General features: G+C 38.7%; 1 long non-coding RNA gene across 1 annotated transcript in view; it reads left to right on the top strand.

The window, feature by feature from the left end:
- Positions 1-27,067, top strand: part of Gm40148 — a 76,017-nt gene extending 48,950 nt beyond the window's left edge. Inside the window, exon 3 of the long non-coding RNA XR_867630.2 lies at positions 27,000-27,067. This is a non-coding gene — a long non-coding RNA (predicted gene, 40148). The remainder of the gene's footprint in view (positions 1-26,999) is intronic.
- Positions 27,068-27,862: the final 795 nt, after the last annotated feature.

The following is a 27,862-nucleotide window of genomic DNA, read 5'->3' as shown; positions in this document are numbered from 1 at the left end:
AAAGCAAAGTGACTTTCCGAGTGACTGGTGTAAGGAGAGTTGCTCCTGATTGCCAAGTGTTTCTTTTATTCATTCGAGTAACATGAAGTCACTGTTGTAACCGCCCTTAAAGTGTGGGTTAAAGGAGCTGCTGTTTTGTGGTCCTTATGTTTCTACGTACTCCAATGCCCTGTGGAGTTCAAATGTGTGTGTGTGTGTGTGTGTGTGTGTGTATTGTAATATAGTGTACTGTAGTATAGTATAGTATAGTATAGTATAGTACTGTAGTATAGTATAGTATAGTATAGTATAGTATAGTATAGTATAGTATAGTATAGTGTGTGTGTGTGTAGTGTAGTATAGCATAGTATAGTACTGTAGTATAGTATAATATAGTGTGTGTGTGTGTGTGTGTATGTAGTGTAATATAGTGTAGTGTAGTATAGTATATAATAGTGTGTGTGTGTGTGTGATGTGTGTGTGTGTATGTAGTGTAATATAGTGTAGTGTATATAGTATAGTATATAATAGTGTGTGTGTGATGTGTGTGTGTATGTATTCATGGCTGTCAGAATACTGGCTTTTTGAAGATAACTACTAATTCCAGGAATTGTAAATGTGTTTATTACCTTACATGGCTAAGGAGACTTTGCTGGTGTGATTGTGGGTTTACAGTCTGAGATGGGGAGTTTTCTTTTCATTACTCAATAGTCCAAAGTAACTGTGCGATTTCTCAAAAATGGAAGGCCTTTTCTATCTCTGGTTATAGAGAAGGTGAGTTGGAACCTTGTAACACTGCCAACTTGAACAGATATAGCAAAAGACAATAGCTGGAAGCTGGGAAGAGCAAGGAAAAAGATCTCTCCTGCTGCCTCTGTAAAGCAACATGGTCATGCTGTACTTTAATTTAGTCCAATGACATGCATGCTGGCCTCTGAGTCACCAAATTAGAAGATAATACACTGCGGTAACGAAGTATACCCAGTTTGCAGAAAACAGATTGGTGCTGTTAGTAAACTTATGTTATCTAAGTGCTAGTTATAGGAAGTTATCTTAATAAAAAGATTATTCAAAAGTAATAGCACCATGACAACTGTTTGACAAGTAAATTTAGATACATGTGTATTTTATAGATTGACCCTATTGGTTAAAAGAAACATAACCAGGTTTGGCAGATGGAATTTGAAAAGTCAAAGATCTGTTTCTGCAACCTTTTGAGGGAATTTATGGGAATCACCATGTATAGTTAAATTAGGAGTGGGGGGGAGGGCTACAAACATGTTTTCCTTAACCAAGGATTTGGGGATTGGCAGGTGGGGTATGGAAATGGGAGATAAGTTTGTATTTGTGGTCACCTTGGTAAAATATTTGGTGCCATGTTGATTTTATATATGACTCTTTAAGTCATAACATCTTGGCAATAAAGCAATCCTCTTCATCTGTAATTTTATATTAACCTTAATTTCAGCATGAGAGTAAAGATATAAAATCAAGAAGCTCAAAAATTAATTCATATAAGATCATGGTTAAAATTGTAGTAGATAGTTAATCTTTGGAAATTTAAAAAGTTTTACTCCAAGTAAAATTACTAACTATTAAGTAAGTGAAAAAATATAAGCAAAAGCTTAAAATGTTAAAATATAGTAAGTATATTTATACTAAAATTTATACTAAATTAAATTATACTACTAAGTTTAGTATAGCATTCTTCTGTTTGATCTAAGTTATTATAACAAATTGCCATAGTACATCACTCAGTCCAACATAAAGTTTTTCTTTTAATAGTTTGGGAAGTAATAAATAAGTGCTAGGACTTAAAATCAATCAAGATGTCTGCAGTGTTACCTCTGTTATTCAACTGAAATATGAATGCAGTCAACTCATTACTCAGTCCCTTTTACTTCATGGTGTGGTCATCCACAGTGACTTGTCAGCTCCTTGGTACAATTGTACAAATGCATACAGCTAGTGATAGTTGGTATTTGAAGCATTGACTCTCACATTGTATGTACTACTCTGCAGGCTGAAGGTCAGCCACAAGGACAATCTTTCTGTGGACAATGTGAGTACATCACAAGTTAGCATTTCTGAAGCAGAGAAACCTGACCCTGCAAGACCATAATCTATAAAACATGTTTCCCTTCAAAGTCCTTTGGTCCCTAATAGAAAATATGCTTCCTTTTAAAAGCATGCTATTCATTAGATGTTGCCTTCTAGCTAATTATCTACTTCCCTTGTATTTGTGATACAAATATATAAAAATAAAATAATATGTCCCAACACAGTGCATTCTATTCTTATGTAAAACATGAGGTATACTGTATTTTATATGCTAGATATATAATATTAATATGATAGTATACTTGTAATATACTACAATATATACTCAGTATATGAATCCTTCTATTGTTTTCAGCAGATATTATCTTACAGATAAAGCTGAATTTCCTAGGTTTAGGAAGACATATAAGATACAAAATTGGATTTACATATATGTATATTATATATACACACATATATAATATACATATAAATATAATCTTTAATTATAACTGTAAACCTAAACACAGCATAATACATTATATTATTATGTAAAACATGAGTAATAGTGTATTTTATATATCAATCATAAAATAGTACATATGATATATATTGCACATGATATAAAACATATTATAGTATGTAATATTCTAAGATCACATAAAGGCTTAAATTGATTAAATCAAATTTCATAAAAAGTAAATAAGACAACAACAAAAATCGAAATAGGAAAGTATTAAATTTGAGAGATGATTCAGAAATCACATATTTAGCTAAAACAGCTATAATAAAATGGATTTTAAAAGAGGGAGACAATGGAGGGTTGCTGTGAGATTTTGTCTCCTGGAAACATCAGAAGCTACACTCATGAAGTCTCAGCAACATAACTATCCAGACATGAGCTGAACAAGGATGACACCAATAAACATGCCAAATTGGACATGGAAAGATCCACAGGCCATAGCCCTCAAAAATAACTCCAGGCATCCGAGGAAAGCTGGGACAGACAGTGGCAGCCTTCTTGAGCGAAGGCCACAACGATTGGCCACCCAGTGCTAATGATTAGCTCTGAAAAATACACTTAAAAGCCACATTACTCAGGCTAAATTATATATCTTATATCTTTATGTACTATATCTATCTTATATATTATATACTATATACTAGTATATAATATAGTTACACATGCAATAACACTTAGTGAAAAAGAGATAATGAATGTGAAGGAAAACAGTGAGTGGCCTATGAGAAGGTCTGGATAGAGGAAAGGGGAAAAAGAAATGTTATGATTACATAATAACAACAAAAAAAATAAAGTCTTCAAAATAAGAGAAAGATCAGTGATTTTTATTTACATCAGCATATCTTTGATTATGAGTTCCTATTTATTCCACACTAGACCTTCTGCCACTGAAATACATCTTGTAAAATACGAAGGCAACTGACTTCTGTATTAGACTCTTCATCCAATGAAATTACAAACACGCACATTAGAGGAAAGTAAGAGGCATCGAAAGACTGAAATGCTACAAATAATGTGTACTTCTCCTACTTCCCTTGGGACCCAAAGGGAAGATACACTTCATCAGATGACAACGGCTGGACAGTGTGGGAATGTATTATAACAGAAAGGGACTTTGAGAAACTGGCATGGTGTTCCTGATTCAGCACTTGCTATGAGCTGGTGTCATAGAAGGTACAGAGCTAAGAACACACCAGGATGGGCTTTAGTGTGTTTAACTGCAAGAGGGCTTTCACCATTCAGTAAGGTTGGGACCACATAGTTGGGAAACGTACAGATAGTAAAGTTAAAACTAACAAGGTGATTACTGATGAAGTTCATGCTAACAGGAAGCTTGGAGCTGAGACAAAAGGATGGACCATCTAGAGACCGCCATATCCAGGGATCCATCCCATAATTAGCCTCCAAACGATGACACCATTGCATACACTAGCAAGCCTCTGTTGCAAGGACCGTGATATAGCTGTCTCTTGTGAGACTAGGCCGGGGCCTAGCAAACACAGAAGTGGATGCTCACAGTTAACTATTGGATGTATCACAGGGCCCCCAATGGAGGAGCTAGAGAAAGTACCCAAGGAACTAAAGGGATCTACAACCCTATAGGGGGAACAACATTATGAACTAACCAGTACCCCAGAGCTCTTGACTCTAGCTGCATATGTATCAAAAGATGGCCTAGTCGGCCATCACTGGAAAGAGAGGCCCATTGGACTTGCAAACTTTATATGCCCCAGTACAGGGGAACGCCAGGGCCAAAAAATGGGAATGGGTGGGTAGGGGAGCCGGGGGAGGGTGTGGGTGTGGGGGACTTTTGGGATAGCATTGGAAATGTAATTGAGGAAAATACGTAAAAAAAAAAAAAAAAAGAAACGGAAAAGTAAGTACAGTCTTAAAAAACCCATATAAATGTAGGCACCTTAATCAGTGTGTGTGTGTGTGTGTGTGTGTGTGTGTGTGTGCACATGTGTGTATATTGAAGGCATATGTGTGTGAGTGTGTGCATGTGTGTGTTTGTGTGTGTTAGCATGTGAGTATCTGTGTATGTGAAGGCATGTGTGTGAGTGTGTGTTTGTATGGGTGTGTTTGTGTGTGTTGGCATGTGTGCATGTGTGTGTGTTTGTATGTGTGTATGTTTGCATGTGAGTATTTGTGTATTTGTGTGTGTGGTGGCATGTGTGTGTATTTGTGAGTGTCTATGGGCATGCAGGCATATATATGAGTGTGTTTGTGCCCATGTGTGTGTTTCATATGTGTGTTGTGTGTGTATATGTATTTGTGTGTGTGAGTGTGTGTGCATAATATGTGTATGTGTGCGCCTGTGTATAAAACTATGGGAACGGGGCTAGAATAAAGTGTATCTTCACCTTTCACATTAAAACATTCAACTGATGTTTTAAAAGTAATACGCATAGTTTTCTGTCTGCAGTGGGATTTAGGGATGGGTAGGAATAAAATAGGTCTGCTGACTTTATGCACAAGCAAAATAATCTAAATTCTTAGACTTCATAAACTATGCATATAACATATATTTCTTTGAGAGAAATTTAAAAACTCAGGACAATATGCAAATTGTCTGTCTAATCCACTTAGTCATAGTTTAGTGGTGACTTCTTCAAGGAGGCAGAACAAATTCTCTCTGCTCCGTGGAGTGCTTGGCATGTGAACCATCCATACATTGTCACAAAGGTATGTTCATGCATGATTGTTCACACACATGTGCATACAAATGCCTTGATACCACTTAGGCAGACTGAATCAATATGAATCACATTTCTAAAAGTCACTACTATTTGAGGTCACGGGCTGTATGTCTAACAATATAAGAGGAGACACGGAGACTCTTACTTGGACCCATGTCTTAATTTGCCAGTGTGTCTAAGTTCATGCTTTATTGAAAAGAATCAGAACTGATAGGAGAAAACAACACACAGTCCAGAGGATGAGTCAGAGAAGTGAAGATAAGGGAAACAGGGGCTTTATGCTGTGTGAATTTCTTTCTGTTGTTATTTTTTCCTTTGTCTCGATCTTTTTTTGATGACCCGACCCACAACTGGCCTTCTCTGGGGTGAATAAGAAGTTACCTGTGGTAATCAGAAAGAGCTAGGGACCCCCCTTGAGAGAAGCAACAGGACACACACATCTCTCAGAAGTGCTAGAGAGGAGTCCCACTGTTAGTCTTAGTGTAGAATGGAAACAAGAGACACCTGCTATTTCCCACTGCAAGCTCCTTCTTAATGAGAGTCTGGTATAGGAGCCTGGGAAGTCTGCCTTTTCTACTTCTGGGGAATTTTCCTGAGAAAAATCAGTGTCAGAGCATCTAGCTGTTTCTGTCTCTGCTTCCCTTGGCACAAGAGGGCTGAATACCTTTCCTAAATGCAGCTCCGTTCTATGTATGGAGGATGAGGGTAGCTAAATACACTCTAGTCCCTAAAGCAGCCCCTCCCACTTTAATGAGAGAGGGTGGCTACTGGGCACGACGCTTGCTTTCCTGTCTACAACTCAGAATCTTCACAGAGTGGGCAAGCATAAATCACTAGTGCTTCCAGAACCATCAACAACATTGCAATAAATAACCAAGAAAGAAAGCCTGAGATTGTTGCCTTTCCTGTTAGAGAGAGTTGCAGCCGTGCCTGTGGTGTGACCCTTCAATAGGATATTCCCCAGTTCTCCAGCCTGCTATGCATAGAATCCCTATTCATCTGTTTTCCCCGAACTCACACTGTATTGGCTCAACACTCCATATTAAACACTGCATTCCTCACCTTTTATACCAATAAGGAGTGAAATAAAAAATAGTTTTATCTCTGTTTATCCATTCCCTAATTTGTCCTTATGTATACTCATTTGTGACATCGGAATATTTAAAAAATGAGTGTTATCTGAAGTGTGTGTATATTTGTGCATGCATGTGCAAGGACAGGCACGCACACAAATGCATGGAGGTGCCCGTGAGCCTAGAAGAGGCCGAGGCTCCTTTGGAGCTGTAGTTCATGGAGGCTGAGAACCACTCAGCACAGGTTTTGGGAACTCAGGTCATCTGCTGGAGAGAGCAAATCACTCATAACCCTGTGTACATTCCCCAGCATCCTATGTCTATAATAAGGATTTCTTTTAACATTCCTTTTGGCTTAACTGATCTGATTGCCATGAATTTCCATTACTTTTAATAATGAATTCTTTTCATTTATTTTTGAGAGGTGGTTTTATTGAATGCAGGGCTCCACATTGGTAGTTCTTACGTTTTAGTGCTTTAAGCTTGTTTCTGCAGCCTGTCTTGTTTGCATGGTTTTAAGAAGTCGCTTTTCACTCCTGCTTGTTCCTCCCTGTGCACAGTGATGTACTTTTCCCTTTCTGGCTTGTGTCAAGGTTTTGTCTTTGTCTTGGTTTTCTGTACTTTGAGCGTGTTATGCCTAGACAAGTCTTCTGCTTTCTGCCTGATGTATTTTGGTATCTGGCATTGGTTCAGGCCGATTCATGGCCTTTTATAACTTTATTATAAATACCTTTCTACCCTGTTGTCTCATATCTTCTGATATTCCAATTAGACTTATAATAGTGATTATTAATGTTATTATTGAGATTATCTTAAATGCATGTCTTATTCTCTTCTCCCTTATTTTCTTTGTGTTTTAGTTTGAGATGTTTCTGTTGGTTCAGCTTAAAGTTCACTAGGTCTTTCCTCAGTTGCATCCAGTCTACTGGTATATCTATCTGAAGTATCCTTCATTTCAATTTGGGGCTTTTGTTGTCTTGCATTCTGGTTTTCAGGTGAAATTTGTATATATCACCAATGCAAAGTGTTCATTGCCATTTCACATGTCCAAAAAATGCACTCAATGTACACAACCACCACATCTCTCCAGCTTTAAAACCATCCTGTTACTTTACACTACTAATCTTTCTACATCTATGTCTTTGATTATTTCAAATATATCATAGGAAAGGATGATAAAATTTTGGGAAACCCTGCTACTGAAGATCGAAGTCTACCATGTCTACATAGCTCCTCTGAGCTCACAGCAAAATGGAGGACTCCCTTTCTGCAGCAGAGCTGTTCCTTCTCTGACCTTGTCTGGGGAACTTGACCCGTGCCACCCTGCCCCCATAGACACACCTGAGGAAGGTCACATAGCCCTTGGCAAACTTCCAAATTCAACTTCCCCCTTTCCCTGATGAGAACGAGGCATTCACCGTACATTAAGCTCTAGTCAATGATTTTACACTCACCCTGAAAACTCCTTACTACTCTCCAAGCCTTTGTTCACCCTGAACAAAGTATACTCAGCAGCTGTTTCACTGAAGATGATTAAGAGAGCTGTTTTATTGAGTATCATTGAAAAGAGCTGTAACATTAAAATCCTCAAGGAAGGCCTCCCTTCCCCCAGCTCTGCCCTGGCACTCACTCCAGCTGAACCAGGGTCCTGCAGACCCCACTCATTCCTGACTCTGCTTCATCCTTCCAGCCTAGGATGCAGCGGCTCCTGCACACCCCGAGGAAGGAACCGGAAGACTTGGAACCAGAGCTTGTGCCCAAAGTAGAGGTACAACTGAGGAAACCACAAAGGCATACGACAATAATCTCTCTAACTTCAAAACTAGTGCTTCTTCTATTTGGTGTATGGTCTTGTGGTTCATTCAAGTTGTGGCATCTACTGGTCCTTTAAGTCTTATTTGACTGAAAAATGTCCTACTTTTTTTTGTAGATGGTACAACTTTTTATCTAATTCTTTTGAAGGAGATGTTAGTTGTTCATGCTTTTGCATTATTAAGAATAATGTTGCTATAAACATGCAGTCACATTTTTGTATGTGTGTGTAAAATTGTGTTTACTTCTTTGTAATGTATGTGACCAAGAACAGAATGGACCATTAGTATTACTGTTGTAAATTTTGAAGAATGGTCAAAATTTGTAGAATGGTCATTTCTACAGTGACCAAATAATTTCACATTTATGCCAGCTCAGCATAAGGGTTTTGTTTTGTGCCTTTTTTGCCGTTACATATTCCTTACCTTTATTTTCCTCAAAGCCATCCTAATTATAGGAATTTCATTTGTATACCTTCTTTGAAGAAAAGCATATTCAAGCCTGTTGTGGAATATATTTAATCTCTTTCAGGGCTTCTACCCTGCCTTTGATTATTTAGTTCCCACATAAAAGATACATGTGACCTTTAATTTATAATAAGCTGTTTTTAGCACTAAGGCTCAGCAGGTATCTACTCTCGATGCTATCAGAATCTACTTTCCTATTGAGAACAGCAAGTTCTTACTTACTACGTTCCATCTGAGTTGCTCTTAACTCCAACAGGTCAGCCCTCATGGCCATGATTTTAAGAGTCTTGCCTCATGGCGTCTTCCTCACTCTCCACCTTCCTCTCCTCTCCCCTCCATGGTAAATAGTTTCTACAACCTAAGCCCTTTACCTCCTGAAAGCTTTCAAATTCTATCTACCATTTATTTATTTATTATTTACATGTGTATATGTGTTGCGTGGTTCATGCCATAGTACATGGGTGAAGGCCAAAGCAGAACTTGCAAAAGTTGGTTTCTCCTTCTACCTGTGAGCCAAAGGGATGGGCCATAGAGATTGGAGACATTCACTTTAATCAGCTGAGCTATCTCACTGGCCATGTTGTTCACTTTTAAGATGTGTTGTTTCTCTTTGTTTTGTTTTGTTTTTGTTATTTTCTTTTGGGCAGTATAAATGCTTTATATGTTGTGTATATTAACCTCTTATCAATTTTATGTTTTGCAATTATTTCCTCCCATTTTTGAAGCCTTTCCTTTCAAGTCATTTCTTGATCAAAGTTATTAATTTAAGGAAAGAAAACGTAGACACATTTCTCTTGCTTAAATCTAGTACTCCATTGTCAAATGCAAAGTCTTGAAGTTCCTTTTCTTATAATTTCCATACTTTGTTTTTAAAGCCCATTTACTTTTATGCATTGCCAGATTCTACTGGAGTCTTTAACATATTAATCATAGTTACTTTAAATTCCAAGTCTATAAATTTAAATGAGTGAGGTACCTGAGTCTTACTCTTATGTTTCCTTACTTTTATGATTGTCAAATTATTTTGAAAAGCTCCATGTTATAGCCTATAGTTCTGTGTTGGAGGCCAAGAATATTGTATAGTGAATAAGATCTGAGGTAACAGGAAGTTGGCCATGAATTCTTGGGTTAATCTGGCTAGGAGTTGAGCTCTATTTTTGATGCTTGCTTTGTTGAATGCTTTTGTGCTCCAGGTTTAAAATCTTTCTAGTGCTTTTATTCTTGTCTCTTTCCTGCTGTATTGTGGATCTTGTAACCTCTGCACTGATATTCTCTATTATTCTGTGGAAGCCCTGTGGTGTTGACAAGGTATGGTGGGGGTCATTACTCCATAATGTGATGATTTTGTCTTAGTCTTACATTGAGGCTATACAATACCACTGGATGTTGACATTCATTCACAAGTAACAGACAGCTATACTACTGTGCCTTTATCATCAGCACCACTTATGATAGTCACCTAGGCATTTTTCATTAGGCCCCACCTCTCTATATTTCATTGAAGTTAGAATATCCATGGACGCAGAGCTGTCCCTAGTATTCTTTTATACACATATCATTCTTGACTTAATAATAATTTTATATCCAGATAAACCCATTAAACAGGAAAATATAAACTGAAGATACACTTAATATTAGAAGTTGAAAATGTATCAATGTTTCATATGTCATAGCTTAGCATTGCAGCAAAATATGTGGCAGGGCTGGGTTTCTTAAAATTAGAATTTACAACCCTAGGTAGATAAGTATATGAAATGATCATACAAGTGAAATATGTATTGATAGCAAAATATAAATAAATTTATTTTAAAATAACTCATGTATATATAGGAATATATGTATATCTGTGTGTATATATATACATATATATACATATATATACATATATATACATATATATACATATATATACATATATATATATATATATATTTATTTACTAAAGAGGAAAACAAATTTGGATTGTGATAAGATGATGATTTGTTTATTTTCACATAAAGAATTAAGTCCAGCCTTAATATTTGTTACTTCAGAATGTAGAGAATTTTCACTGATTTTTTTAGAATTGACTAACATTTTGATTTTATGATTGTTAATAATGATGATAGCATTCACATACATATACAGGGCAAAATGCAGAAGTATGTGTAGGCTATTTCAGATATTGTTGGCAATTCTGTTCTAATCTCAAGCCAAATGTTTTGAATGACTTGTTTATGAAACTGAAATGAGAAATTCCGCCAGCCCTTTTTAAAATCCAGCATTCTAATGCAGTGCAATCCAAGATGCATCATTCTGTTCTCTGAAAGATAACCTTGTATAGTAAAATATACTGTAATTTATGATACACAATGATCTTGGATATGATAGGTTGGTATCCAAAAATATTACATTTGTACTCTTCTTCTGTTTCTTAGTTACTCTAGCCAGAGGGTTATTAGTTATATTTGTCTTGTCATGGAACCAACTTTGGGCTTTGTTGAATTTTCTCTATTCATTTTCTGCTTCACTGCTTTCTTTTTAAATATTTATTTTTCTTTTACATTCTTTGAATTCTGTTTGTCTTCTCTTTCTAGTTTCATGCAGTTGAAGTTTGAAATATTAATTTAAAAGTTTCTTCTTTCCTAAAATATACATGGCTGCTATAGCTTTCCTCTAAATTACTATTTTTACTGTACCCAACATATTTATTTTGACTCTTCAATTTAACTCAAAATATTTTAATTTCTATCTCTATTTTTTTCAGTGATAAATAAGGTCCTTAAAAGCATATTGTATAATCTTCACATTTTCTTCATCTTACAGACAAATTTTATGTTATTGATTTCCCATAGAATTTCACTGTGGTCTGGAAGCAGATAGGACATTGTTTCTATAATTTAAAACCAGTCAATGTTTCATGGTTTTTCTGGTTATGATAACTAATAATGATTGTCAACTTCATTGGTTTTAGAATTACCTAGAAGGCTGACTTCTGTGTGTGCTCATTAGAGCATGTCCAGAGAGTTTTATTGTCGTTTTATGTTTAAGACAGGGTCTTACTACATATCCCCAGATAACTTGAAACACAATATGTACACCAAGATTTTGCTGACCTTATAGAAGTCCACCTGCCTCTGCCTCCAAAGTTCTGGGATTAGATGGATGCTACCATGCCCAACTTCCTGAGAGGTTTAACTAGGTCGAGAAGCCCCTCTCTGAATGGAGGTAGTAATATCCATGGGGGTAGGATCTTAGGCAGAAAAATGGAAAAGGAGAATATTAAAAGAGAATAATTTTTGTTTCCCTCACTGACTGAAAGTACAATATGACGAAATCCCTCATATTCTCACTGTCACACTTTACGTCCATTTCAATAGGCTACATCCTGGGCCACTATGGACTATGCTCACAAACTGAGCCAAATAATCCCTTCCTCATTTATTTTCATCAGGATTTTATAATAGTGATGTCAGGTATAACAGAATAAATGTATCGAAAAGAGTCACTGCTGTAATAAGATTTACATTGTGTTTCTTCATCCTTTGGAACTGGATTTTTGGAGGAATGTGTAAGAGCCTAGACCTATAGGTTAAAGAAATCCTATAAGCAGACATTAATATTCAATTTTAGTGGGAATTTGGAAGTCCAGATTGCTGAGAAAAATGCTCAAGGATTGGTGGGATTTCATGCCGATGGGTTGGTGGGATTTTAAGCTCAGAGATTGGTAGGATTCTGTGGCAAGCTCAGGGATTGGTAGAATTCTGTTTCTTGGCCTTGGTCTTGGGCTTGGGGTCAATTTGGGCTCAGGATATTCTTCTTTCCCTAGCCCTTTTACCCTACAAGTAGCATCTGTTGGTTCTTTTTGCCAATAAATCAAAATAATAGAATATAAAATTGATTAATATAGTCTTTGGTATTTTTCCCTTGAAACTTCAACAGTAAAAGTATTTAGAAATACTTGCTAAAGTGCAATTAAGTATGGTTAATGGCAAATGAATCATCTGGGATTTCAAATTGTGAAAAATCTGAAAACAGAGAGGTTTAAAATGTTGCTGATTCACAAACTCAATTCAGCACTTGCCTGAATATCCTGGAAATGAACCTAGATTCTTTGAACAAACGATGACTATGAGGTTATATCTATGATCAAGTTCTATAAGTGAATTCTGTAGAAAACAAAAGCAAAACATTAAGACACATGAGTTTTAGATCATGTAAGTATCAGATGATTTCCCTAAAGAAAATATATCCTTATAATTATAGAAGAATAGAAAACTACTGCTTAGATTTGAAAAATATAGTGTACAAATTTTTTAAAAAGTTTAAAATGTTAACTGTGATCTTTCTTGTTTCTATAATCATGGGTTGGACACTATTAAAGAAAGAAAACTGATCAGTGGAGCTGGTCTCCCCTAGATGATACAAAAAGAAGAGAACCATTTGCAAACCAGGAAGTGTATCTCAGTACACACCAGATCTGATTCTACTAAATCTTGTCCTTCCGAGACTTCAGAGCTGTCAGAAATAAATTTTAATTGCTAAAGGCATCCACACACTGGTTCTTTGTTCTATTTTGTTGTGAAAGCCAGAAATGATGAAGGCAGTATTGCCAAAAAGAAAGGAGACCTGGATCAGTCAGCTGTCAGAATCCTTGGAGAAAGCTCTTGGGATAGTTGGATAGCTGGTAGATGAAGTAGAAAAATTCTAGGTTTAGCTGTAAAGAAATAAAAGCAGATTTCTGAGGTAGAACAGAAGGCAAGAGAATCAAAGGAATCTAGAGGGTTCTATTGGGAAGTGCTCTGCTCCCGGTGCAGAGTGAGCTTAATGAAAGAGTTGGAACCATTTCTAATATAAAGAGAGCATCATAAAACACACACTATAATCTTGGTGCTAGAAAATGAGGATCTTGAAGGAAACCTTGCAGTATCCCTAACAGAGGATGGATGTTGACCAAACGCAGGGGACAGGGAATTAAAAATCCACAATGGACTCATTATTCTAGAAATCTGCAATTAAACCAGAGAGGAATCTTGGGGTCTGCCTACTTCACAGATGCCAGTGAAAATCCTCTTTTGCTGTCATTTTTCTGGAGAAAGCCATTTTTAAAGAGCCACTTCTTAGTCAGTAGCTAGCAGCTAAATTCCTGTGTTATCCAGCTTCTTGGTGGAACCCACAGAACATGTCAGAGGACTATGCTTTAATATCTGGCTACAGAACACCTCCAAATACAGTGGGAAAACTTTGAATCAGACCCACAGTGTGCTCCACATGGTCACAATCTGCTCTGAGACATATACTCTGTATGACTCTCTAACTTCTTGGAAGAGGTCTGCGTGAACAAACAACAAGTGCTTAAAGTCTGTAGGGCCCAAGATGAACCAGTGCAAGGCTTGCTAGACGCCTACCAGTACCCAGAGACTAAACATCATATGAAGCTCTGTCTATTACCTAAACCATGAATCAAAGTGCTGGATATCACACTGTCTTAGTTGGGCTTCAGTGCTGTGAGCAAACACCATGGCCAAAGGCAACTTAGGGAGGAAAGTGTTTATCTCAACATAGAGTTCCATGCTGTAGTCCATTACTGGTTGAAGTCAGGGCAGGAAGGGTCCTGGAGGCAGGAGCTGATGCAAAGGCCATATTGGCCTTTGCTTATTGGCTTGTTCCTTCTGATGTGTGTAACCAGCTTTCTTGTAGAACCCAGGAATACTACCCAGGGATGGTACCATCCACAGTAAATTGGGCCCTCCCACTCCAAACATCAGTCAAGAAGATGCAGGACAGGTCTGCCCACTGGCCAACCTAGTGGGGGCATTTTCTCAGTTGATATTTCCTCTTCCAAACTGTGCCAAGTTAAGACAGTTAGCCAGGACAGTGACAAATAGCACAAAGATCACAAGGAGGAAAAGTTCCACTTTTATTGAAGGAAATAACTTAGCTAGAAAAGGTAAAGCAAGATGATGTAGACACACCCTGTTCCTTTTGCACTTCAGAGTGACTTCAAAGATGGAGTCTGTAAGTATAGCAGAAGACTCGATACAAAACGACTCTGAGATTCAATCTTACACCCATCAGAATGACTAAGATCAAAAACTCAAATGACAGCAGATACTGGCAAGGATGTGGAGCAAGAGGAACATTCCTTCAATGCTGGTGGGGGTGCAAGCTGGTGGAATTCAATGTGGTGGTTTCTCAGAAAATTAGGAATAGTTCTACCCTAAGACCCAGCTATATTACTCCAGAGCATATACCCAAAAGATGCCCCAGTATACCCCAAGGACATTTGCTCAACTTTGTTCATAGTAGCTTTACTCATAATAGTCAGAAACTGGAAACAACCTAAATGTCCCTCGACGGAAGAATAAATTTAAAAAAATAATGTGATGCATCTACAAAGTGGAATACTATTCAGCTATTAAAAATAAAGACGAGACAGCCGGCCACCTTCCTGGTGAGAGCACGGGGGTCTGCCTGGCCTGAGAGGTTTGTGGCACAGGCGCCGGCGGGAGCCTTCTTGGCTCCGGGACTCCGCGGAGGGCAGGCTGCACGGGTGACCGTGTGGAATACAGAGTGCCAGCTGTTTCTGGGACGGGCGAGAGAGTCGCAGAGCTTCTGGGCGGCGCCATCTTTAGCTCCAGACAGCCGGCCACCTTCCTGGTGAGAGCACGGGGTCTGCCTGGCCTGAGAGGTTTGTGGCACAGGCGCCGGCGGGAGCCTTCTTGGCTCCGGGACTCCGCGGAGGGCAGGCTGCACGGGTGACCGTGTGGAATACAGAGTGCCAGCTGTTTCTGGGACGGGCGAGAGAGTCGCAGAGCTTCTGGGCGGCGCCATCTTCAGCTCCAGACAGCCGGCCACCTTCCTGGTGAGAGCACGGGGGTCTGCCTGGCCTGAGAGGTTTGTGGCACAGGCGCCGGCGGGAGCCTTCTTGGCTCCGGGACTCCGCGGAGGGCTGGCTGCACGGGTGACCGTGTGGAATACAGAGTGCCAGCTGTTTCTGGGACGGGCGAGAGAGTCGCAGAGCTTCTGGGCGGCGCCATCTTTAGCTCCAGACAGCCGGCCACCTTCCTGGTGAGAGCACGGGGTCTGCCTGGCCTGAGAGGTTTGTGGCACAGGCGCCGGCGGGAGCCTTCTTGGCTCCGGGACTCCGCGGAGGGCAGGCTGCACAGGTGACCGTGTGGAATACAGAGTGCCAGCCGTTTCTGGGACGGGCGAGAGAGTCGCAGAGATTCTGGGGCGGCACCATCCTCAGCTCCAGACAACCAGCCACCTTCCCGGCAAGAGCCACAGAGCTTCTGAGGCTGCGACATCTTCGACTCCAGACAACTGGCCACCTTCCTGGCCAAAGCAACACAGCTTCTGGGAAAGATCCTGTTTTGGGCCTTCACCTTCAGCCAGGAGGAGGTCCAAACACCAGATAACTGTACACCTTCCCTGAGAGAGGAGAGCTTGCCTACAGAGACTGCTCTGACCACTGAAACTCAGAGAAGAGAGCTTGTCTCCCACGCCTGCTGATAGAGGGTAACAAAATCAACAGAGGAACAATCTTTTAACAAAGACAACTATAACAACTAACTCCAGAGATTGCCAGATGGCGAAAGGTAAACGTAAGAATCCTACTAACAGAAGCCAGGACCACTCACCATCATCAGAACCCAGAACGCCCACTTCGCCCAATCCAGGACACCCTAACACACCTGAAAAGGTAGACCTGGATTTAAAAGCATATCTCATGATGATGGTAGAGGACATAAAGAAGGAATTCAACAACTCACTTAAAGAAATACAGGAGAACACTGCTAAAGAGTTACAAGTCCTTAAAGAAAAACAGGAAAACACTGCTAAAGAGTTACAAGTCCTTAAAGAAAAACAGGAAAACACAACCAAACAGGTAGAAGTCCTTATAGAAAAACAGGAAAACACATCCAAACAGGTGATGGAAATGAACAAAACCATACTAGACCTAAAAAGGGAAGTAGACACAATAAAGAAAACCCAAAGTGAGGCGACGCTGGAGATAGAAACCCTAGGAAAGAAATCTGGAACCATAGATGCCAGCATCAGCAACAGAATACAAGAGATGGAAGAGAGAATCTCAGGTGCAGAAGACTCCATAGAGAACATCGGCACAACAATCAAAGAAAATGGAAAATGCAAAAAGATCCTAACTCAAAACATCCAGGAAATCCAGGACACAATGAGAAGACCAAACCTACGGATAATAGGAGTGGATGAGAATGAAGATTTTCAACTCAAAGGACCAGCAAACATCTTCAACAAAATTATTGAAGAAAACTTCCCAAATCTAAAGAAAGAGATGCCCATGAACATACAAGAAGCCTACAGAACTCCAAATAGACTGGACCAGAAAAGAAATTCCTCCCGACACATAATAATCAGAACACCAAATGCACTAAATAAAGATAGAATACTAAAAGCAGTAAGGGAAAAAGGTCAAGTAACATATAAAGGCAAGCCTATCAGAATTACACCAGATTTTTCACCAGAGACTATGAAAGCCAGAAGAGCCTGGTCAGATGTTATACAGACACTAAGAGAACATAAATGCCAGCCCAGGCTACTATACCCAGCCAAACTCTCAATTACCATAGATGGAGAAACCAAAGTATTCCACGACAAAACTAAATTCACCCATTATCTCTCCACGAATCCAGCCCTTCAAAGGATAATAACAGAAAAAAAACAATACAAGGACGGGAACCACGCCCTAGAAAAAACAAGAAGATAATCCATCAACAAACCTAAAAGAAGACAACCACAAGAACAGAATGCCAACTTTAACAACAAAAATAACAGGAAGCAACAATTACCTTTCCTTAATATCTCTTAATATCAATGGACTCAATTCCCCAATAAAAAGACATAGACTAACAGACTGGCTACACAAACAGGACCCAACATTCTGCTGCTTACAGGAAACCCATCTCAGGGAAAAAGACAGACACTACCTCAGAGTGAAAGGCTGGAAAACAATTTTCCAAGCAAATGGTCTGAAGAAACAGGCTGGAGTAGCCATTCTAATATCGGATAAAATCGACTTCCAACCCAAAGTTATCAAAAAAGACAAGGAGGGACACTTCATACTCATCAAAGGTAAAATCCTCCAAGAGGAACTCTCAATTCTGAATATCTACGCTCCAAATGCAAGGGCAGCCACATTCATTAAAGACACTTTAGTAAAGCTCAAAGCACACATTGCACCTCACACAATAATAGTGGGAGACCTCAACACACCACTTTCATCAATGGACAGATCGTGGAAACAGAAACTAAACAGGGACACAGTGAAACTAACAGAAGTTATGAAACAAATGGACCTGACAGATATCTACAGAATATTTAATCCTAAAACAAAAGGATATACCTTCTTCTCAGCACCTCACGGGACCTGCTCCAAAATTGACCATATAATTGGTCACAAAATAAGCCTCAACAGATACAAAAATATTGAAATTGTCCCATGTATCCTATCAGACCACCATGGCCAAAGACTGATCTTCAATAACAACATTAAGAATGGAAAGCCAACATTCACGTGGAAACTGAACAACACTCTTCTCAATGATACCTTGGTCAAGGAAGGAATAAAGAAAGAAATTAAAGACTTTTTAGAGTTTAATGAAAATGAAGCCACAACGTACCCAAACCTTTGGGACACAATGAAAGCATTTCTAAGAGGGAAACTCATAGCTCTGAGTACCTCCAAGAAGAAACGGGAGAGAGCACATACTAGCAGCTTGACAACACATCTAAAAGCTCTAGAAAAAAAGGAAGCAAATTCACCCAAGAGGAGTAGACGGCAGGAAATAATCAAACTCAGGGGTGAAATTAACCAAGTGGAAACAAGAAGAACTATTCAAAGAATTAACCAAACGAGGAGTTGGTTCTTTGAGAAAATCAACAAGATAGATAAACCCTTAGCTAGACTCACTAGAGGGCAAAGGGACAAAATCCTAATCAACAAAATCAGAAATGAAAAGGGAGACATAACAACAGATCCTGAAGAAATCCAAAACACCATCAGATCCTTCTACAAAAGCTTATACTCAACAAAACTGGAAAACCTGGACGAAATGGACAAATTTCTGGACAGATACCAGGTACCAAAGTTGAATCAGGATCAAGTTGACCTTCTAAACAGTCCCATATCCCCTAAAGAAATAGAAGCAGTTATTAATAGTCTCCCAACCAAAAAAAGCCCAGGACCAGATGGGTTTAGTGCAGAGTTCTATCAGACCTTCAAAGAAGATCTAATTCCAGTTCTGCACAAACTATTTCACAAGATAGAAGTAGAAGGTACTCTACCCAACTCATTTTATGAAGCCACTATTACTCTGATACCTAAACCACAGAAAGATCCAACAAAGATAGAGAACTTCAGACCAATTTCTCTTATGAATATCGATGCAAAAATCCTTAATAAAATTCTCGCTAACCGAATCCAAGAACACATTAAAGAAATCATCCATCCTGACCAAGTAGGTTTTATTCCAGGGATGCAGGGATGGTTTAATATACGAAAATCCATCAATGTAATCCATTATATAAACAAACTCAAAGACAAAAACCACATGATCATCTCGTTAGATGCAGAAAAAGCATTTGACAAGATCCAACACCCATTCATGATAAAAGTTTTGGAAAGATCAGGAATTCAAGGCCCATACCTAAACATAATAAAAGCAATCTACAGCAAACCAGTAGCCAACATCAAAGTAAATGGAGAGAAGCTGGAAGCAATCCCACTAAAATCAGGGACTAGACAAGGCTGCCCACTTTCTCCCTACCTTTTCAACATAGTACTTGAAGTATTAGCCAGAGCAATTCGACAACAAAAGGAGATCAAGGGGATACAAATTGGAAAAGAGGAAGTCAAAATATCACTTTTTGCAGATGATATGATAGTATATATAAGTGACCCTAAAAATTCCACCAGAGAACTCCTAAACCTGATAAACAGCTTTGGTGAAGTAGCTGGATATAAAATTAACTCAAACAAGTCAATGGCCTTTCTCTACACAAAGAATAAACAGGCTGAGAAAGAAATTAGGGAAACAACACCGTTCTCAATAGTCACAAATAATATAAAATATCTCGGCGTGACTCTAACTAAGGAAGTAAAAGATCTGTATGATAAAAACTTCAAGTCTCTGAAGAAAGAAATTAAAGAAGATCTCAGAAGATGGAAAGATCTCCCATGCTCATGGATTGGCAGGATCAACATTGTAAAAATGGCTATCTTGCCAAAAGCAATTTACAGATTCAATGCAATCCCCATCAAAATTCCAACTCAATTCTTCAACGAATTAGAAGGAGCAATTTGCAAATTCATCTGGAATAACAAAAAACCTAGGATAGCAAAAACTCTTCTCAAGGATAAAAGAACCTCTGGTGGAATCACCATGCCTGACCTAAAGCTTTACTACAGGGCAATTGTGATAAAAACTGCATGGTACTGGTATAGAGACAGACAAGTAGACCAATGGAATAGAATTGAAGACCCAGAAATGAACCCACACACCTATGGTCACTTGATCTTCGACAAGGGAGCTAAAACCATCCAGTGGAAGAAAGACAGCATTTTCAACAATTGGTGCTGGCACAACTGGTTGTTATCATGTAGAAGAATGCGAATCGATCCATACTTATCTCCTTGCACTAAGGTCAAATCTAAGTGGATCAAGGAACTTCACATAAAACCAGAGACACTGAAACTTATAGAGGAGAAAGTGGGGAAAAGCCTTGAAGATATGGGTACAGGGGAAAGATTCCTGAACAGAACAGCAATGGCTTGCTCTGTAAGATCGAGAATTGACAAATGGGACCTAATGAAACTCCAAAGTTTCTGCAAGGCAAAAGACACCGTCAATAGGACAAAAAGACCACCAACAGATTGGGAAAGGATCTTTACCTATCCTAAATCAGATAGGGGACTAATATCCAACATATATAAAGAACTCAAGAAGGTGGACTTCAGAAAATCAAATAACCCCATTAAAAAATGGGGCTCAGAACTGAACAAAGAATTCTCACCTGAGGAATACCGAATGGCAGAGAAGCACCTGAAAAAATGCTCAACATCCTTAATCATCAGGGAAATGCAAATCAAAACAACCCTGAGATTCCACCTCACACCAGTCAGAATGGCTAAGATCAAAAATTCAGGTGACAGCAGATGCTGGCGTGGATGTGGAGAAAGAGGAACACTCCTCCATTGTTGGTGGGATTGCAGGCTTGTACAACCACTCTGGAGATCAGTCTGGCGGTTCCTCAGAAAACTGGATATAGTACTACCGGAGGATCCAGCAATACCTCTCCTGGGCATATATCCAGAAGATGCCCCAACTGGTAAGAAGGACACATGCTCCACTATGTTCATAGCAGCCTTATTTATAATAGCCAGAAGCTGGAAGGAACCCAGATGCCCCTCAACAGAGGAATGGATACAGAAGATGTGGTACATCTACACAATGGAGTACTACTCAGCTATTAAAAAGAATGAATTTATGAAATTCCTGGCCAAATGGATGGACCTGGAGGGCATCATCCTGAGTGAGGTAACACATTCACAAAGGAACTCACACAATATGTACTCACTGATAAGTGGATATTAGCCCAAAACCTAAGATACCCAAGATATAAGATACAATTTCCTAAACACATGAAACTCAAGAAAAATGAAGACTGAAGTGTGAACACTATGCCCCTCCTTAGAAGTGGGAGCAAAACACCCTTGGAAGGAGTTACAGAGACAAAGTTTGGAGTTGAGATAAAAGGATGGACCATGTAGACACTACCATATCCGGGGATCCATCCCATAATCAGCTTCCAAATGCTGACACCATTGCATACACTAGCAAGATTATGCTGAAAGGACCCTGATATAGCTGTCTCTTGTCAGAGTATGCCTGGGCCTAGCAAACATAGAAGTGGATGCTCACAGTCGGCTATTGGATGGATCACATGGCCCCCAATGAAGGAGCTAGAGAAAGTACCAAAGAAGCTAAAGGGATCTGCAACCCTATAGGTGGAACAACATTATGAACTAACCAGTATCCCGGAGCTCTTGACTCTAGCTGCATATGCATCAAAAGATGGCCTAGTCGGCCATCACTGGAAAGAGAGGCCCATTGGACACGCAAACTTTATATGCCCCAGTACAGGGGAACGCCAGGGCCATAAAAGGGGAGTGGGTGGGTAGGGGAGAGGGGGTGGGTGGCTATGGGGGACTTTTGGTATAGCATTGCAAATGTAAATGAGCAAAATACCTAATAAAAAATGGAAAAATAAAAATAAAAAAAAAATAAAAATAAAGACATCGTGAAATTTGCAGATGAATGGCTAGAACTAGAAAATACCATCCCGAGTGAGGTAACCCAGACCCAGAAAGACATACATGGTATTTATTCACTTATAAGTGGACATTAGCAATAACATACAGGATAACCTTGCTATAATTCACAGACCCAAATAAACTAAGTAATAAGGAAGGCCTAAAGGAGGATGCATGAATAGCACTCAGAAGGAGAAACAAAAGTCATTGGAGGTAGATGATAGAAGGTGGGACCTGGATGGCAGAGGGAGTGAGAAGGAGAACAGGGTTGAGAGTCAGTTATAGGCAAGGATGAGTGAGAGGGAGCTGGGAGTGAAAAGGAAATCAGTGTAGAGCAAATATGGCACTAGCTGAAGACCTGGGACAGGGGAGATTCCAGAGAGTCTCTGGGAGAAGGTGACCTTAGCTAAGACTCCTACCAGCAAGAGATATGAAAACTTCTATAGCCAGGTAGAACTTCCAGTAGAGGTATGGGGACATTTACCCATCTACAAAATCTTCAACTTAAAAATTTTCCCTGCCTATGAGGTGTGTAGGGATTAAGATGGAGCAGAGATTGAGGGAATGGACAGCCAATGACTGGCCCAACTTGAGACCCATCCCATGTAAGACAGTCAATCCCTGTTAATGATACTCAGCTAGGTTTGCAGACAGGAGCCTCTAGCAGCACATAAAAACAGATGCAGAGAACCAACCACAGTCAAACGTTAGGTGGAGGTCAGGGAGTCTTGTAGAAGAGTGGGGGATAGATATGAGTGAGCCAGGGGGGTCTAGGACACCACAAGAAGACCTACAGAGTCAAGTAACCTAGGCCCATGGGGCTCACAGAGACTGAACCAATAACCAAAGAGCACTCAGGAACTGGACCTAGGTCCCCTACACATTTGTAGCAGATATACAGCTTGGTCTACAAGTGGGTTCTCTAACAATTGGAACAGAGGCTGTCTCTGACTGTTGCCTGCCATCGTATCCCCTTCCTGAGTTGGGCTGTCTGGTTCAAAAGAATAGAAAAAATGATCAACTAAAATAAAACCTAAATAAAATGTTAATATGCTGAAAGGTAATAAAACAAAACGCTGAACTAAACATAAATATCAACGTAGGATATGAAAGATGAATTGTACAGAGAAAAATAAAGTAATATGCTATATACCACTAGGTATGAACAACAATAGAAAATGTAGAAAATACAAACACTCATGGCTACTGAATGACAGTATTGCATGATGAATGAGTCTTTTAAAAAATAGGAAGGGAAATTATGAAGTTCCCATAATGAAATTAAAATGCAAAGACCCAATGATATAATTAAAAACATTCCTTTTTTTTTTTTTTTTTTTTTTTTGGTTTTTCAAGACAGGGTTTCTCTGTACAGCCCTGGCTGGCCTGGAACTCACTCTGTAGACCAGGCTGGCCTTGAACTCAGAAATTTGCCTGCCTCTGCCTCCCAAGTGCTGGGATTAAAGGCATGCACCACCATGCCCGGCCAGTTAAAAACATTCCTAAGATGGAATTTTACTATTATAAATGCTTATGTTAAATGCCAGTGAAATATCAAGTAACTGAATGATGATTCTTGGGACTTTAGAAAGACAAGGACAAGTCAAATGTAAAATTGGTAGATTGGAGGAAAAATGAAGATTGAAACATATACTGATAGAATGTAAATAAAAACAATGATCTAAAATACCACTTAGTCAATATCTAGTAGGATTAGGACACATAGTGATGGTTTTCCAAGAATTTAATCGAATTACCTCCATCTTTGCATTCTTTGTCTGCTTACTAAAGGCACAGAAATGTATAGAACTATAAAGAACTGGCCTGCTGTGCATGGATGTAATTTAGTACTATAAAGTATATATAGTATGTGGTGAGATAGAAACAGTGCTACACTGGCAGGAAGAAGGTCATTGATATTATCCATGCTTTGAACTAATGATTCATTGCACATTAACTGTGAGGCTTGTCTTATCTTCTCTGTTGAGGGAGATATTTTCAATTCTTTGATGTTGAAATGGTATCAGGAATTTGGTGGAGGCTCTAAGTTTTTATTCTTATATTTATGGAACTCAGACTTCTAAGCAATGGGAAGATGGCAAAAGTTACTTACGTATGGCCCAAAGCTTTTAGAATTTCCAATGTGACTTGGAGAGATGGCTCTGTGGTCAAAAGCTCTGGATGCCCTTCCAGAAGAACTGGGTTCAATTCCTAGCACCCACTTGACAGCTTTTAAATGTATGTGACTCCAATTCCAAAAGAGCCAATGTTCTTCTGAACCATACATGTATGTGGCACACACAACACACACATAACACACAGGAAACACACACACACAATTCATCTTTATTAAAAGATTAGATTTAGATGTCTTTTTGTTTGTACCAGAAAATTTACTTGGATACCTTCAAACCTTATATTGGCTGAGTATTCTTTCTGCTTTTTTGAGTACTGGGTGAATGTGTTCACTTTCATAGTGTTATAATCATGGGCTACACACATAGGCACTAGACTCATTCTTTCAGAAGATGAGTGATCCATAGTACAGCTTTACTTAGCTGAGGTACCATTCACACAGTAGTAACTCAGTAAAAATTTACTAAAACAAATAAGGAAATGGATGAGAGCAGTTAATTGCCTACAACAGAAGAGCAGAAAATTTAAGGTGACAAGAGAAACCAAATCTGTTAAATATTTTGAGGTGAAATGTGTCTTAACCTAGCTAACAAATCACTTAAGAAAACCAGGGTAGGTACAAAGTATATAAAGAGAACACTGTATAAAAATAGACTAAATTAAGAGTCAGAGATGAAGCTTAAAAAGTAGCCAAAATGCTTATGATATGGAACACATATATGAACTCTCTGATCACGTATAGAAGATAATGTTATTACTAGAGATACAGTTTGCATAAGAATAAATAGATACACGAGTGATGATTTTCTTTGCTAAGGTCAATGATTATACAATGTTCATTTGCTGAATGACATTGGTGTTAGTTATTAATACTTTAAAAAGTCATACCGCTCATTATTTGAAACTTTACTAATATTTGGCCGAAAATCCAGATTGGAATTTTAATCAGGGCATTGCTGGGCTTGGAAACAGGGCACGCAGTCACGTTAACCCCTGAGGGCCTTCTACTTGCTGTTGCTGCGTTTCCATTCTTTGTATTCTCACGACTAATCCATCTGCTGCATTTATGTTTGATGAAGCATCTTCATGTCTCTGAAGGACAACAGGAGCAAAGACACTAGCTCTCATGTGTAGCATCTGAGAAGCTGATTCTCAGATCTGAAGGATGAAGAATAGCCCCAGCTGTGGGGAAACTGGAATGCAGAGAAACACAGAAGCAGGCTCTGGTTACAAGAGGAGTCTCTCTCCTATTCTTACTTTTAAGAGGATGCTTTTCTAGTGCAAATGAATTCCCCTGTTTTCCCAGTTTCCAGCTCTGCAATCCACCATCTGTATTAAATGAGTATGTGCTCAACAGAGCAATAAAGTTTGTTATATTAGCCTTTGGGAGACAAATGACTTGTTACAATTTTCTAGGTTAGCTGACATGAAATTCCCAGTGTACTGCTGATCCTCAAACTAGGCTGGAGTGTTGACAGAATGGCCACTAAAATCAATGTGCAGAGACTGACACAAACCCAGTAAGGGCCCCCATCCTTTCCCTTTGGTTTTTCTTTGTGTCCTTTGCGTTGCTATTGTTTTGGGAATATATATATATATATATTGCTCTTCTGATACTGCTGAGTGAGGGGTTTTTTTTTAAATTATTTATTTATTTTACTTTTTATTGCTGGTGGTATAACCAGTGATTGCAAGCTGGTACAACCACTCTGGAAATCAGTTTGGTGATTCCTCAGAAAATTGGACCTAGTACTAGCTGAGTAAGGTTTTAATTGTATTTTCTCAAGTAGTTTGGCAATGTAATGGGGATGTTTAAAAACTCTTTTTCGGTTACGATGCAGGCTATGAGATTTGGTTTCTTTACTGTTCATGCTACAAACAAAAGAAAGCATGGTTGGGAGAAGATAACAATGAGCTGATAAAATATCTTAATGATTTCTAAAATTGTAAGTTATGCAAAATTTTGGCACTCAGTACAGAGACAAATTAGGCATCAAAATAAGACATGGGCATAATTTCATGTTCTGAATCTAATCACTGGTAATGCATATGGTATTTCCTTTGGCATTTTCACACCTGCTCTCAGAAATTTAGACCAAAACATAAACACCTACCTATAGAGACATCTACATACTTATTTTCTAGCAAGCAGTCTTCTCACCCATCATCTTGCTTTGGCTGTAATCTATCTTACATCTACATCAGAACACTCAAATATGTGTTGTAATCTTCATTTTTCTATGTACTTGCAATATTTTCAGCTCTTATCTAAGACTACCAATCTACTGAAACAAGGCAGGATTTTCCTTGTGGCCTAGTCTAGAAATACAGTTAGAGGCTGTTTTCAGATTGAAAGTGCAGCAGAATTTAAAATTCATGTTATATTAAAAACAGTTTGCATGTTAATATTTTTTACTTACAGTTTCAAGAGTTAAAATTTAAAGGGATCATACCAGTATGTGAAAATTCAAAGCTATATGTCAAATTGAAAGTAAGAATTTTATGTGCTGACTCTGAGGTGAGATTGTTCGGGTATTATGGTAGGTGTTTGCTGATGTGGATGGTGACATTGCTTGGTTTCTGAAGTTATCTTTATGTGTGTGTGAATCTCTCTCTCTCTCTCTCTCTCTTTTATAGTTGTTGGTATTTTTCAGTACAATTAGAACATTTTTCACAAGAGTTAATCTCCTGATGTAGAGGTGTATGATAATCATCTTCCTTGTCAACTTGACTGGGTTTGGAATCATCTGTGGTTAGATAATTCATACCTGTGTGTGTGTGTGTGTGTGTGTGTGTGTGTGTGGAGGGCAATTTCAGAAAGGTTTAACTGAAGAGGAAGTAACACCCCGAATGTAGGTAGCACCATATCATGAAGAAGGAAGGAAGGAAGAAAAGAACAAACCTTAGAGTCATCTCTCTTTGTGTTCCTGCCTGCAGACCCAGGCCTCCTAAGTGCCTCACTGGCCTCACACCAAGCCTGTCTGTCCTGATGGACTGGATCCCGCTGAAACTGTGAGTCCATATGGACTTTTCCTTAATTAAGCTGCAATTTGTTAGGAATTTCTCACAGCAATGAGGAAAGTAACTAATATAAGGTCCTATTCTGGAAATGTTCAAATGCTTTTAGTATTCAAGGAAGGGTGATGAAAATTGACTATTTTAGATTTCAAATACATAAAGGTATTGTAGTCATGTAGTTTAGAAGAATTCCTACACACCAAGTCAAAAACACTAATCCAAAAGTGTTTTCAATAACTTCCATGATTTTTTATTTATTTTTTTCCATTTACATGTGTGTGGTTATCATACACCTTTGAATGCATGGGCACGTGGAAACCCAGATTTGATGTTAGTAATAATTTTGGTTGCTCTTAAGCCTCATTTTCTGAGTCAAGGTCTCTCAATTAAGCTCAGAGCTCATTGCTACAACTATTCCTGCCAGCTAGTTCACTCTCTTTAGCCCCTTACTCTAGCTTCATCTTTAGAGTCTGAACCTACAGATTAGTTGTCACCCCCATTCAACATTTACTGAGCATATTCTGTCCTGTTGCTTGCATGGCAAGTGTTTTGACTGCTGAGTGATTTTCCTAATCCTCTAGTTTATATTTTAGAACTTTTACAGCATATCCATTTGGGCCACCAAAACATCCCAATTATATTTATATTTTAAATATTTATAAGGCTATTTATCATCAGAAAGAGGAGAATGAGACAAGTAAACCTCTGAGTTTCTTCATGCATGTTCAAAATTGAACATTTCCTACAATTCTCTTTGAATAAGATGAACCAAATGTCTCCTA

The sequence above is a fragment of the Mus musculus genome, chromosome 3 (genome assembly GCF_000001635.26).
Source record: "Mus musculus strain C57BL/6J chromosome 3, GRCm38.p6 C57BL/6J".
Classification (NCBI taxonomy): domain Eukaryota; kingdom Metazoa; phylum Chordata; class Mammalia; order Rodentia; family Muridae; genus Mus; species Mus musculus.
This window is presented reverse-complemented; position numbering and strand designations above follow the sequence as displayed.